Genomic DNA, 15,531 nt, shown 5'->3' with positions numbered 1-15,531 from the left:
ATTATGTTTAAAAAGTCAGAAATGGGGGTTGGGGATTTAGCTCAGTGGTAGAGCACTTGCCTAGGAAGCGCAAGGCCCTGAGTTCGGTCCCCAGCTCCAAAAAAAAGAACCAAAAAAAAAAAAAAAGTCAGAAATGGCAAAAGACATATTAAACTCTGGTTAATTTTATGGGACTGTCATTACTCTAAAACTTAAATCAAAACCACAAAAAATTGAATCTAGGTCAATATCCCTCATACACATGTACACACTCAAGCACTGTTCAAAATGCAAAATAAAATTCAACAGTATAGAAAATGAACAGCTTATCATCAAGTAAGGCATTCCAGGAAAAGAATGCTAACCTTACTAATAAACGAAACTAAACTAAAAGTGAGAAAACCATTTGAGCTAAAGTAAAACATCTTAGATGCAATGCCAAATGCAAAAACTCCACTAAAAATTATAAGCTGGACTCCATAAAGATAGAGAATAATTCCAATATCCCCTTGGGGAAAATAGCAAGTACATAAATATCGTTGGCATCTATACTAATTTTAAATATAATAAAAGCAAATGAATATCACAAACTATCAAATTGGAGATAGAGAACACAGAAGAAAAATTGGATTTAAGAAGAAAAGTCCATAACAGTCAATCCCAGTTTGGTTGTAGAGCAGACACATTTTATTCAAAGACTCAAGATGGTTTCAAAGAAGGAGGAGGTCCAAAGTGGTTTTGTGTATGCTTATGTTCATGTGCAAGTGCATATATGTTTTGGTTTGCTGTTGTTACATGGTGTGTGTGTGTGTGTGTGTGTGTGTGTGTGTGTGTGTGTGTGTGTGTGTGTAAGAGAGTGGAATTCTTCATAATTACATTTATGGCAAAATGAAATGTCCTTTAGTAAACATTTTATTTAGTCAAATGGGTAATGTTGATTTTAAATAAGCTCAGTTTAATGTAAAGCTATTTACACCTCTTGCTCACTTGGTCCGGGGTAATAGTAGGTACAATCATGACCTTTGTCCTTTTTAGTAACCAGGTAAAACACAAGGATCACTCTGGAGTAGCCAAGTGCCAGGGAACACATTGACTAGAGAGACATTTAATTCTTAGGCTTTGGAGCTTAGCCTAATCAATTTGAAATTTGTATTTGTGTATAATGTAGGTTTTGGATAGGCCCTATCAATGATTAAATCTGATGTAAGGAGCAAACAAAGTCATTAACAAAAGAAAAAAATGAAAGAAAAGTTTATCAAGTTAGTCTAGCAGGTAAAATGCTCTGTTCTGTGTCTGATGGCACAGAAGAGGCCACAACTTTAATGTTACACATGGTGTTTACAAACCTGGCACAGATGAATCTTTGAAATATTAAATAGAATAAGATAAAATAAATATGCATCACCGAGATCATAGAATTCAGTTGATTCTCTCCCCTCTGTTACTCTGTACACTGCAGTGTCTCAATCACCTGTAAACATTTCTTCCCTAATCTTTCAGGCATGTTCCTGGTTGTCACCATGATCCTGACCTATTTCACAATGAGGAAATAAAAACTCTGAGGCAGCCCAAGGATTAAAGGTAAAGCTATTCCCCTTGCACCTTAATCCCACGTTCTTTCCAAAACCTATTTGATTACCACTTCCTCTAAGCAGCTCATTAAGACACAGAGAACCAAGGAACATTTATGTAACCCCCCCCATTTATGAAGTGGGTAGCATTCTTCATAAATATGATTAAATGCTTTGTGTCTGTTTTATTGATAAACAAAAATATATATACATATATAATGCACACAGTGTATAAGTGCATGTGTATATACATTATACATACACTATTAATACAAATAAAATGTGTTGAATCTTATCTATATGAGGGGCTTCCTACTTAATATATAAAGAATGTTACATGTGCATTTATGCACCCATGGGTCCAATATGTGTGGGTATATGTATATACAGTAAACAGTAGAAATTTGATCAAGAGTTCAAAAAAAGGTATGAAGGGAGTCAGTGTCCAGCAATGCTCAAGTCAAGTGCATGTAAAAATCTGTGTCTTGGATGACAGATGTAGTTTAAATTCTCCCGATCCAATCTGCAGTTGATCTATACTCCACTATCTTCCTCCCAATCTTTAATCAGTCTTTGGACACACCACGCATCCATGCCCGTTAAGCCTTCAGCTACCTGATGATCTCCAGCATTCACTCAGGGTGGTGATCACTCATTCACGGAGAAACAAAAAGAGCCCTGTAAATGCCAAGGTTAGATACAGGAGCCACAGCTGCCTGCTCAACAACTAAGAATAAGTAGCGAATTGATTCCGGACTTGAGTTTTAGTTCCTTGAGTATTAAAATACATGAATGCACAAAATGAGCGAGCGATTGACAGTACGCATCTAATCCGAAAGACAGAAAACGTCCCAGATACACATCGTGACGTAAAATAACCCAAAGCAAAATATTTCAAAAATGTAGACCCATTTCTACATGCAGACGTGGAACTCTCTAAAGGATGTTCACATACATACAGTAAATACATATCTCATACATTTTCCACACATGAGGTAAGTAAGAGACTAACTGCACACTTTCTCATTTGTGTAATGTGCATATGTGTAACTATAGTATATAAATGTTGGGTATGCACAGACAGACAAGTCCCACCAGTGGTTTCATCTGAAGACTGGATTGAGACTGGGAAGATGACGGACAGACAGGGACTGAGACTTTCGTTTCTGTTTACTTTTTTTCTTTTTTTTTTTTTTTTGTGGTTTGAAATTTTTGAACAAAAATATTTTCCTGTGTGACTTGTGTTATTTTTTTAAGGTTTATTTTATTTGTAATTATATGTCTGTGTGTGCATATATGGGTATATTCATGTCTGTTCATTAGGCATTGCAAAATACCTAATGTGGGTACTGGAAACAAAACTGGGGTCCTCTTCAACAGCAGTATAATCTCTTAATCAGAGAGCAATCTCTCTGGTCCTTTGTGTTATGTTAATTAAGAATTAACTTTGAGGAAAGTTGTTTCTGTCAGTATCAGTGTCAGGCAAAGCTCAGTAGGAAGCACTGTTCTGTTCCTTGCTCTTCATTGTTGGAATTCAGTCCATTTTGCAGAGTCTCTGTGGCAGTCGTCACCATGTCCTCCCCAAGTGCACTTGTGAAGCAGTCACCCATTCAGTCCATGGCTGGGGCCGACCCAGTTCACAATGAGAAAGTGTATGAATGTTTTGCTTGCATGGATGGATGTGCACCATGTGGATGCAGTACCCATAGAGGCCAGAAGAGCATGGAATCCTCTGGAACTGGCGTATCAGACTGTTACAGACTGCCATGTAGATGCTGGGAAATTCATCCAGTCCTCTGCGTTAGCAGCAGGTCCTCTTAGCTGCTGAGCCTCCTCTTGAGCTCCAACTTGTTTGTGTTGTAGAAGAGATCATCTGATTCAGCACAAGAGCTAGAGGGAAAGAAGGTAGAAACTGGTCAAATTAGAATATTAAGTTATGTTGTAAAGGCTGAAGTAGCATCTCAGAGGGAGAAGCTAGGAAGATAGCTCCCCTTACTAAGCCTGAGTTCAGACCCCTAGCATCCATAGAGAACCTTGAGGGGCGAAGAGACAAGGGAGGGTCTTTGTGGTGAAAGAATAAAAAATAGAGCCAAAAAGTCAGAAATTTAAAAATGCAACCTCACCCCTAAGGAGCCCTGAATACCTCAAATTCCAGACCCTGCCCTCTACCTGTAAGTAGGTAAAAGGTCACATTTCTTGAGCCTGCTCTCCCAGAAACTAGATAAAAGGACTTAAGATAAGGCCCTTAGATATGCCATTCCCAACCTAGTAAAGATAATAGAAAGCTTCTCCCAGGAACTAGCTGACCATAAAGTTAAATTAAAATCTTAGAGAACAACCTTGAGAAACAGAAAGCTCTTCCTTGTGATTTTTCACTGGTATTCTCGACACTTTCCAATGATGCCATCTCTGCCCCCTCGGGTTGTGGTTTCTCCCTTTAAATACCCTTTCTCCCAGCCTCTCGGGGTCAAACTCCTGTGCCCCTGCATGGGATACGAGTTTCGACCCCAGTGCACTGGTTCCTATCAATAAACCTTGTGTAAATTACAGCAAGGATGGTCTTACGTGTGTTCTTGGGGGGTTGCGTCATCCCGAGACTTGAGTGAGGGTCTCCCCCCTCTGGGGGTCTTTCTGTGGCTTGATGGTTGCATAATACAGCTGAAACAGACAGCAACAAGTTCAGTGAAAGAGCCTATCTCAAGAAAGAAACGAAAAACACTAAGTGTGATGGCATATGCATTTAAGCACTCGGTGGGCAGAGGCAGACAGACCTCTGTAAGTCTGAGACCAGCTTGGTCTACTAAGCCAGTTCCTCATCAACCAGGTGTAGTAGCTATTCCTGGTTGTCAACTTGAACTGTATCTGGAATGAACCACAATCAAGAACTGGAAGGCTCACTTTTGATCCTGATCTTGAGGCAAAGTGGCTATGAATCCCAGGAGCTTAAGGCAAGGAGAGCTCTGAGTTCAAGGTTACCTGGGACAAAGCAAGTCCCAGACTCAAGCAAGGTGGTACACACCTTTTATCTGGGACACGCCTTCTGCTGGAGACATCGGAAGAAGGAAGAGTCTCTTTTTTTCTCCTGCCTGCCTGCCTTGTAGGACAGAGCCGCTGCTAGATCCTTGGACTTCCATTCACAGCTGTTGTTGATCATTATTGGAGAGTGGGACTATAGACTATAAGTCATCAACCAATTCTCTTACTATATAGAGACTACCCATAAGTTCTGTAACTGTAGAGAACCCGGACTAAGACATCAGGTCTACATAAAAAGACCCTGCCTCTGAAAAAAAGGTATTTCGGCTGGCAGGATGGATCAATGGTTAAGGGCAATTGTTGTTCTTACAGAGGACTCTGTGGCCAAGTCATCCATGACTCTAATTCCAGGGAATCTGAAGCCCTTTGCTGACTTTGTCAAACACCAAACATTCATGTATGGGTTGCAGGCAGAACAGTTATACACATAAGTAAATCTTAAAATTCAATTTTAAAATAAGATGGAAAATAAAAGAATGTGTCTGAGTCAACCTCTAGGCCCTCTGCATCTGAATACAAATGCCCAGGGCTCCTTCAAATGAACCTGAGTGAGTCTAGCAGTGGTGGAGGCAGAGGTAGGCAAATCGAGTTCGAGGCCAGTCTGGCCTAAAGAGTGAGTTCCAGGACAGGCAGGGTCTCAGGTGGCAAAAATTTGTGTGATAATTTAGTTTTATATTCCCACTTAAATTACTCTTGTTAATGTGCTGGGCACTGTTACAAAGAATTTGTTTAATAAGGGTGTGTTTGTTACTCTTCAATTGCTATGACAAAACACCATGACCAAGGCAATTTATAAAAGAGAGAATTTTATTTGGGCTTATAATTCCTGAGGATTAGAGTCCATGAAGATAGAGCAAGGCATGGATGGCAGCAGGGACAGGAGGCTGAAGGCTCATATCTTGAAGGGCAACCATGGAGCAGACAGGCAGACAGACAGAGAGAACACCCAGACACTGCAGTAGGAATCAGTAGGGATGATACATGGCTTTGAAGCCTCAAAGCTCACCCCTTATGGCATGCTTCCTCTGGCAAGGCTGTACCTCCTAAACCTACCCAAACAGTACCACCGACTGGGAACATATGGGGACCAGTCTCATTAAATCCCCACTAAGTGTTAAGATTACATAACATCATATAAGGCAGGTGGGGGGGAGGCAGTTGCTTCAGTGTCCGGATGCAGTTAGTCACATTTCATGCATGCTCATTCAGCCAAGATGCCTGAGGAAACCCAGACCCAAGACCAACCAATGGAGGAGGAGGAGGTCCAGACCTTTGCCTTTTAGGCAGAAATTACCTAGTTAATGTCCTTGATCATCAACACTTTCTACTCAAAGAGATCTTTCTGAGGGAGCTCATTTCCAATTCCTCAGATGCTCTGGATAAGATCAGATACGAGAGTTTGACAGACCCTAGTAAACTGGACTCGGGGAAGGAGCTGCACATTAATCTCATTCCCAACAAACAAGACAGAATCCTCGCTATTGTGGATACTGGCATTGGAAAGACCAAGGCTGACTTGATCAATAACCTTGGCACTACTGCCAAGTCAGGCACCAAAGCCTTCATGGAGGCTTTGCAGGCTGGTGCAGATATCTCTATGATTGGCCAGTTTGGTGTTGGTTTTTACTCTGTGTATTTGGTTGCTAAGAAAGTGACTGTCATCACGAAGTGTAATGATGATGAGAGGTATGCCTGGGAATCCTCAGCGGGGGATCCTTCACAGTGAGGACTGACACAGGTGAACCAATGGGTCGTGGAACAAAGGTTATCTTGCATCTGAAAGAAGACCAAACTGAGTATTTGGAGGAAAGGAGAATAAAGGAGATTGTGAAGAAACATTCTCAGTTTATTGGCTATCCCATTACTCTCTTTGTGGAGAAGGAACGTGACAAGGAAGTCAGTGATGATGAGGCTGAAGAAAAGGAAGAGAAAGAGGAAGAGAAAGAAAAAGAAGAAAAGGAGTCTGATGACAAGCCTGAAATAGAAGACGTTGGTTCAGAAGAAGAAGGAGGAGGGGGGGAGGAGGAGGAGGAGGAGAAGGAAGAAGAAGAAGAAGAAGAAGAAGAAGAAGAAGAAGAAGAAGAAGAAGAAGAAGAAGAAGAAGAAGAAGAAGAAGAAGAAGAAGAAGAAGAAGAAGAAGAAGAAGAAGAGGAGGAGGAGGAGGAGGAGGAGGAGGAGGAGGAGGAGGAGAAAGAGGAGAAGGAGAAGGAGGAGAAGGAGGAGAAGGAGAAGGAGGAGAAGGAGGAGAAGGAGGATGGTGACAAGAAGAAAAAGAAGAAAATAAAGGAAAAGTACATTGATCAAGAAGAGCTCAACAAAGCCGATTTGGACCAGAAATTCTGATGAAATTATTAGTGAAGAGTACAGAGAGTTCTACAAAGCTTAACCAACAATTGGGAAGAACATTTGGCATTAAAGCATTTTTCTGTTGAAGGACAATTAGAATTCCAGGCTCTTCTTTTTGTCCCAAGACACTCTCCTTTTGATCTGTTGGAAAACAGAAAGAAAAAGAACAACATCAAGTTGTATGTTCACAGAGATTTTATCATGGATAACTATGAGGAGTTAATTGCTGAGTATCTGAATTTCATCAGAGGGGTGGTGGATTCTGAAGATCACCCTCTAAATATTTCCCGGGAAATGCTGCAACAAAGCAAAATTCTGAAAGTTATCAGAACGAATTTGGTCAAGAAGTGCTTAGAACTATTTACTGAACTGGCTGAAGATAAAGAGAACTACAAAACGTTTTATGAACAGTTCTCAAAAAAATATAAGGGGTTGGGGATTTAGCTCAGTGGTAGAGCGCTTGCCTAGGAAGCGCAAGGCCCTGGGTTCGGTCCCCAGCTCCGAAAAAAAGAACCAAAAAAAAAAAAAAAAATAAAGCTTGAAATTCATGAAGACTATCATAATCAGAAGAAGCTTTCAGAGCTGGTGAGACACTACACATCTGCTTCTGGGGATGAGATGGTCTCTCTGAAGGACTACTGCACCAGATTGAAGGAAAACCAGAAGCACATCTATTTTATCACAGGTGAGACCAAGGACCAGGTTGCTAACTCAGCCTTTGTGGAACGTCTCCAAAAGCATAGCTTAGAAATAATCTATATGATTGAGCCCATTGATGAGTATCGTATGCAACAGCTGAAGGAATTTGAGGGGAAGACCTTGGCGTCAGTTACCAAAGAAGGACTGGAACTTCCAGAAGGTGAAGAGGAAAAGAAGAAACGGGAAGAGAAAAAGACAAAATTTGAAAACCTCTGCACAATTATGAAATATATTTTGGAGGAAAAGGTTGAAAAGGTGGCTGTGTCAAACTGATTGGTGACATCCCCATGCTGTATTGTCACAAGCACATATGGGTGGACAGCAAACATGGAGAGAATCATGAAAGCTCAAGCCCTCAGAGACAAATCAACAATGGGTTACATGGCAGCAAAGAAACAGCTGGAGATAAACCCCGATCGCTCCATTATTGAAACCTTATGGCAAGAGGCAGAGGCTGACAAGAACGACAGGTCTGTGAAGGATCTGTTCATCTTGCTGTACGAAGCTGCACTCTGGTCTTCTGGCTTCAGACTGGAAGATCCCCAGACCCATGCTAACAGGATCCTCAGGATGATCAAGCTGGGTCTAGATATTGATGAGGATGATCCTACTGTGGATGATACCAATGCTGCTGTAACTGAAGAAATGGCACCCAAGGAAGGAGACGACGACACATCACGCATGGAAGAAGTAGACTAGGCTTCCCCAGAACTATGTGTTTGATACTTATCTTCATTCCTTCTGATAATGTATTTTCCATGATTTTTGTTTATTTTTGCTAACATTTAAAACATCTGTGTGGCGTGTAAACTAAGGGGAAGATAAAAATTTCTACATGTGATACTGTGACACTATAGGTTTGACGCAAGAGGTTGATAGAACGTTTGTTGTAAGACGTAATGTAACCTACTGTTAATGTTAACTATGTGGTCTGAAGTGTTTAGCTGTTGAGCTGGACTCCTTAGTAGACCAAATTAAGATGACTTAAGTTTCATCTTAAAATTTTTTTTCATTCCCTGTAGTTAATTCTGCATGTACTAGTCTCAGAAGTAAACACAATTTAAAAACAACTTGACAGAGGAATTCCCCAAGTGGCTTGTTTTCCAAGGTACCAAGAACAAAATCCAGTGAGGAGGAGGAGGAGGAGGAGGAGGAGGAGGAGGAGGAGGAGGAGGAGGAGGAGGAGGAGGAGGAGGAAGAAGAAGAAGAAGAAGAAGAAGAAGAAGAAGAAGAAGAAGAAGAGGAGGAGGAGGAGGAGGAGGAGGAAGAGGAAGAGGAAGAGGAAGAGGAAGAGGAAGAGGAAGAGGAAGATTATGTCTAATAATGGGCTTCAAGCAACCTCCAAGAAAGATAACGTACACCCTTTGCAGTAAACGGATTAAAACTAAGAGGAGTATTTTAGATATGAGCTGTGGGGATAAGGTAAGTATTCCTTCATCAAAAGGTTAAAAAAAAAAAAACAAAGATTTACAGACAGTTCTGCAACTGAAATTATGGAAGTCAGAAAGGAATTAAATACTAAAAAAAAATGTCCTTCTAATAAAAACTAAAAAAAAAAAAAGTCACCAAAAGAGCCCCACAAATGAAACAGATGCTGGGGTGAAGCGTAAAACACAGTGGTGGGAATAGGAAAATATTGGTATCGCGGTGCATGAACATTGATTGTACAAGACTAAAACATCTTGCACGGTGTTAAACACAAGAATAACTAAACATAGGACAGTACATAGTGCTTAAAATGCTGTCGGAGTGGAAAGCACGGAGTGCCAGAAACACCTTTCAGTGCCTTTTTAAAAATCAAACTTATCTTACACTTCAAAAGGGAAAGGATTTACATGTTAGTCCTTAAGAACGTATTTAAAAGTGATAGGAAACAAGCTAGTTATATAATAAGCAAGGAATTTAAAAAGTGAAAAGTAGAACACATAATGCAAATGCAATATATATAGTGCAAAGTGCAACATATTCCTATTTCCGTTAAAGAAAAATATCAAGGGGCAATTTTCAAAAAGCTTTTGCTGTGGAACTCATTGGAAATGGATAAATCTGAAGAAAAAAAGTCAAAGTTCTATATAGAAACTGAGTCTAAGAAGATGTTAGGACATGGTGGTCTATGAGAATGGGCAGATTATTCTATGGACTTTGAATATTTCCTGCTAATTATAAGTAATCCTACTTACATAAGCTAGTATTCCCAATGTGTCTGCTGAGAAGACCTGGGTATTATAATAAAACTCCAGCCACAGACGCTCATTAGGTTAATTACCTTAATTAATGGTTACGGAACACAGCTATCACCACACCTGCTACTTCTGAGTTGGAGGAAGTAATGAAGATCTCAAGATCTTAGATGCCAGAATTCAAGCCCTCTTGTAGGAATTTCATTATTTTCCCTAACTCACCAATACTTTTATCACTCACAACTGCAGTTAACAAGACTTAGCCTTTCCCGGGATTGTAAGAACAATCAAGAAAGTTGTTGTAGGCTAAATTTAGACAATCTCTGGTACACTGAAAACACCTCATAAAGGACGGGTGTCCTCCGCCTTTTCTGGAAAAGCTACCTCCCCTCTCTGCTCCCAGTTGCTACCACCAGGTCTGGGCCACAACTTCTACTCTGTTTTATCAATACAACACCACAAAAATCCTGCTTTTCAGAAATTTCATCGAGATCTAATCTTCAGGTACTCAAGGTCTTCTAACATGTCATATCAACTACACAAACCCCCCCCCCAGAAAAGGAAAACGTGCATAAATTGTACTCTATCAAAAGCAAAACTTTGATGCTTCAAAGAATCAATGAAGTGAATAAAGTTGACCCCCTGCGATGAAAAATGGGTGAGCACCGGGCATTTTATAAAAAAATTCATCTAGGATACAGAAGGAAGGCCAAGAGTCAATATTAAGACTAAATGGGCAGGGGCTGGGGATTTAGCTCAGTGGTAGAGCGCTTACCTAGGAAGCGCAAGGCCCTGGGTTCGGTCCCCAGCTCCGAAAAAAAAAGAACCAAAAAAAAAAAAAAAAAGACTAAATGGGCAAAAATCGGAGTAGACATTTTTCTAAAAAGATATTTAATATTTTATTTTTATTTAAATTATTATATAATTTAATTATATTAAATTATTATTTACAATATTTATGTCAACAATATCATCCATAAGGAAAATGTAAGTCAAACAACGAGATTTCATTTCATATCCACTAGAACGATTATCAATGAAAAAGATGCACGATGACAAACAGGTGTTGGAAAGAATATAAAGAAATTGGGACCCTCATGCATTGCTGACAAGGATGTGAACTATAGAGGCTGTTCTGTAAACATCCTGGAAGTTTCTCACGTGCCAACTGTAGAGTTATAACATGATCCAGCAATTATGCTCCAAAATAGAGAAATAAAAGCATACAACCATAAAAATTTCACATAAATACATATGGCATTATTCACTAGAGGCAAACTATAGAAACCACCCAAAGCCTATCAACTATTGAATAAATAAGTATAATCCATTCGTGTATACTATAATAAGTAGTATCAATTATTGAATATAGTACCCATCCCCCCAAAAAAATACTAATCAACAACAAGAAGAAAAATCCAGTGAACTCTTAACATGCTACAACATAGGTGAACCTTGAAAATGTAGTAAGTGAAAAGATCCTGGAACCAAAAAGCACGAATTGTATGAATCAACTATATGAAATGTTCAAAACAGACTAATCTAGCCAGGTGCAGTGGTGCCCGCTTTGAATCCCAGCACAAGGGGATCAAGCACAGTGGGTCTCTATGACCCACGGCTAACCTGGTCAACTAAGGTCCGGTCTAGCCAAGGTTACACAATGACATCTTGTCTCAAAAAGAAGAGGCAAATTTATAGAACTGCCTAGGGCTAGCAGTAGAAAACTGGCTGTTGGTGGTAAAGGAGAACTGACTTGTAGACACAGAAGTTCTCTGTGGGGGGGAAGAAATGGTTCTAAACTTGGTTGTTGTAATGATTCTGCAACTGTGAATCTAGCAACACTACTCGGTTTTACTTAAAACTGGTCAAATAGAAGACATTTAAATTGTATCTCAATAAAACTGCTAAGCCTTGACTCAGAATGCTTCCCCAACTCAGGGCTGTCACAGACCCACAACTTCCGCAGGTTTCCCACGCCACTCTACTGAAGTGTCAGAAGGGTGGTAACCAGGCTGCTTAGTTTATTCTGCTGATCCTGAAGATCCCAAGGGATTATTTTTCAAGTGCTGCCCCAGAAAATACAGGAAGGGCATACAGAAAGTGATGGGTCTACAGGCATCGGGCAGCAAACTCGGATGAGCTCGCTCATCTACAGAACTAGTTTGATTTGTGACTCATTCAAGCTCTAAAGTAATTTAGTGAGAGAGCCTGTCCACCCGGTGCACTGCTCCTCCGCAGGGGCAGTAGAGTTTGGATATTTCTGTTAAATAAATAACATACGGTCAAAAGCAAAGAAGAAAGAAAAGATGGCTGATAGGCATGTTCTCCTTACAGGAGTTCTCCGTGAAGGGGACGTGGACTCTTCCGCTTTAAGAGTCAGTCCAGGCCATGTGACCATGTGGATATGTGAAAAAGGGCCTTCCAGCCCACACACTATGCAGAGCACTTTCCAATCCATGGGCTCCTCTGTATCTTTGCATTCGGAGTCTTGACTAATAACAACAAGATTTCTGATCCCAGCTCTAGTCTTAGTCACATGCAACCCACTCACACCTACACCCCCGTGAGATCTTCGAACAACTGATTGACTGATCTGCTTGAGTTTGCACAGCAATAGAGTCCCTCCCCCACTTACAGGGCACCTGTCTTTACTTGTACCGCATTGTTAGCTAGAATATTCTTCCTTAGAGCAAAGTAAACTCAGTTGCTCTGGAACATTCATATCTGTGGTCCTAAGTTGACTCTTACTTTAACTAAAACTGGCCTGTGGGAGCTCATCCATCAGTCAGCCTTCTTGACTGGGGAATTTCCTCTTGGCTGAACATGTTTCTTAGGAGCTCCTAAAATAAGGATATGTTTTAAAATGCTTATTGCTCTCCTGACTATCCTTAAACTCCCTTGTAACAAGGAATCTATTTCCACTTCTATAGAGGTGGGTGGTAGAGCTTAGAGACATGGGCTAGTAAATGAATTAATGTATGGGAAAGTAAGTTTACAGTTCAGAACACTTTGTAACTATAAAACACCATTAAAATGTATCCATTTCCTGGTAGGCAACTTGACCAAAGGCATTAGAAAGGTACAACTCAAAGATCTCAGGACACACCTGCAGCTACAGGGAACCTTGCTAGAAATAATCTGGGCCCACCTCAGAGCTGTTAAACATCCACACGCGTGTTACAAGAGCTCCAAGCGCTTCCTGTGTGCATTAGACTTGGAGAAATGCCTTAGCCTCAAAAATCCAAATGCTTTCAATCAGCAATGCCTACCTCAAATATCCAGAGAAGGTAATTAGCTCAGTGCGGAAGAGAGGTATAAATGTGCACGGTGCTTTTGTCACAGCAGAAACTTGAAACAATTAAAGATCTACTAGTTGAAAATTGCCCAGGGGCTCACTGATCCACTCTGGGAATACAGGTGCTCTCCCAGGGGGCGTGTCTGTGCAAGTCACACCTAACTGCCATTTGCCAGCCAGGACTAGCTCTGTAAAGCCAGTCTGCCAGCTGGCACCAGTGCCAAGAAGATGCCAGTGCTTTAGCTTTGAATAAAGGTATCAATTTAGCTTGACACAGAATGCCATTAGCGTCCCCAACTGGGAACCACACCATCTGTCCCATCCTCCCCCAAGGCCTCGGTCCATTAAAACTTATGCTAATCGATAAAACTTCGATGTAGCAGATGTGCAGCTTGGTCTTCATGTGGGTCACAAACAGCTGGTGTGGGAGCTGTCCAAAAGCTGTTGCATGTACATGGTATATGTTCTTCTAGCTGGGCTGCTTTGCCTGGCCTCAGTGGCAGAGGATAGCCTAACCTCCCAAACTTGATGCATCCCAGAGGGACACCCACCTGCTCAGAGAAGAAGGGGTATGGGGAGAGGGGGAGGGAAGATTGTGGGAGGGGTTACCAGGAGGGGGACAGTGAACAGGTTGTAAAGTGAATAAGTATATATAAATAAGCAAATAAATAATCTGTGCTAGCATATCTAGTTGTCTCTCCTTCTATGTATTATGATTAGGTACAATTATTAGCAACAGGCTTCCACAGTATTGTAGTCAATTAAAGGGCAATGTCGAATATACAACTGGTATATTGATCATTTTCATTATTCGTTGTGGGTTCTTCATAAAATCTGTGACCTTGACTGCCTTTTTCTTTGTAGCTAAATGTGTCCAGTTCCTTTGTATCTTAGTTGCTGATTGTCCCCTTTGTGGGTCTGTTACTCTCCTCTTATACTCACTCAGTTTATTCAAGAGAAGCCTGTCATCATTCAGCTTAGTACATTTTAGAGAAGATGATGACGTTCCCTAACACTTGTAGAGAAAAATGACGTTCCCTAACAACATCATAAAACTACCCTTCTTTTTGAGGTGCCACAGCTCTCTTCTCTGCTTTATCTTTCTCCACAGCTCTCAACCCCAACTCCTGCCCATTTTGTTTTACAACTGGCAGTCTAGCTCCCCATCTAGTAACCAACGGCTACAAGTCCCAGCAGTTTTGCTGTCTGTTCACTAGAGAATCTGCAGTGTTTAACAGTGTCTGGCACCTAGGAAACGTTTGAAATCTAGTTAGTCAATTTGTGTGAAGGACCACTGGGGTCCTCAGAGCCACTGAGTCAGAAAATAGAGGCCTTACTTCACTGCTTTGACTACATCAAAAATACACAGAGCCTTTCAGCTTTCTGAGTTAGTGCATGTTCTCACACACGCACACACACACACACACACACACACACACAGAGAGAATGAGAGAGAGAGAGAGAGAGAGAGAGAGAGAGAGAGAGAGAGAGAGAGAGAGAGGTCTATCCTGTTCTACCTGGTCCAGGTCAAGGAAGCAGTGGAGAGAAAGATCTAAGAAGTCACAGAAGGTCCATCCAAGCCAGCAAACAGGTGAGCAGAGAAATCAGTTGGTCCATGAATCTAGGCTAGGAGTGTGTCAGCACGGAGTGTTAAAACCCAGAAGTCATGAAGCCTAAGAGAACCAGTTCAGGACTAGAACAAGATTCCATGAAGTCAGAGACACGGTCTGTTCCTCCGGGCACAGTGAGTGCTGCATGAGAAAGAATGCCCACCACACAAAACCAAGTAGCTGAACAGCTAACACCGCTGGCCAGATGTTGGAAATGACACTTGGAGTGTGATTACGTTTTTCCTTTGATAAATGTGTTACATACAACTCAGTGAAAGAGGATCTAAGAGGTCTCATCCAACAAAGGGCTTACCACACAAGCATAAAAACCTAAGTGAGATTCCCTACATCTACATAAAATCCAGCCTGGGTGGTATGCATCTGGAAGCAAGCACCAGGAAACTGAGGATAAGAGGACCCCCGGGGCACACCATCCAGAATGTCTGGATGGAATTCCTGAGCTCCAGGGCTAGTGAGAGATCCTGTCTCAAAGAATTAAATAAATAACAATTGAAGAAAACACTCATGTCAAACTCGGGTCTCCACGCAGAAGTGTGTGCATAGGCACATAGAATATATAGGTGGACTAAGTTGCCAAATGTCCTTGGGGATGGTTATAGGTATCTCTGGGTGGTGATGATAGGGGTGTTTTTAGCTTCTTTTTATTTATCCATTCTTTTCGATTGGTTAACTCACATTTGCTACACGAATGATAAACGTCGTTGTTAGACCATCCTAACGCTGTGTGTTCAGTGTTCTTGACCTTAGGAAGTGATCTCTTGCTTAATTTCAGTACTAATAAAGTCCTTAGAGGT

General features: G+C 41.1%; 1 long non-coding RNA gene and 1 pseudogene across 1 annotated transcript; one reads left to right on the top strand and one right to left on the bottom strand.

The window, feature by feature from the left end:
* Positions 1 to 2,702: 2,702 nt before the first annotated feature.
* Positions 2,703 to 4,417, bottom strand: LOC134481523 (uncharacterized). Its single transcript, XR_010057084.1, has 2 exons — positions 4,116 to 4,417; positions 2,703 to 3,440 (listed from the first exon to the last, which is right to left on the bottom strand). It is a non-coding gene; the product is annotated as an uncharacterized LOC134481523 (long non-coding RNA).
* A 1,383-nt stretch (positions 4,418 to 5,800) lies between these two features.
* Hsp90aa1-ps13 (heat shock protein 90 alpha family class A member 1, pseudogene 13) lies at positions 5,801 to 8,635 on the top strand (annotated as a pseudogene).
* Positions 8,636 to 15,531: the final 6,896 nt, after the last annotated feature.

The sequence above is a fragment of the Rattus norvegicus genome, chromosome 13 (assembly GCF_036323735.1).
Source record: "Rattus norvegicus strain BN/NHsdMcwi chromosome 13, GRCr8, whole genome shotgun sequence".
Classification (NCBI taxonomy): Eukaryota; Metazoa; Chordata; class Mammalia; order Rodentia; family Muridae; genus Rattus; species Rattus norvegicus.
Note: the sequence above shows the minus strand (reverse complement) of the source record. Positions and strands in the feature narration are given on the sequence as shown.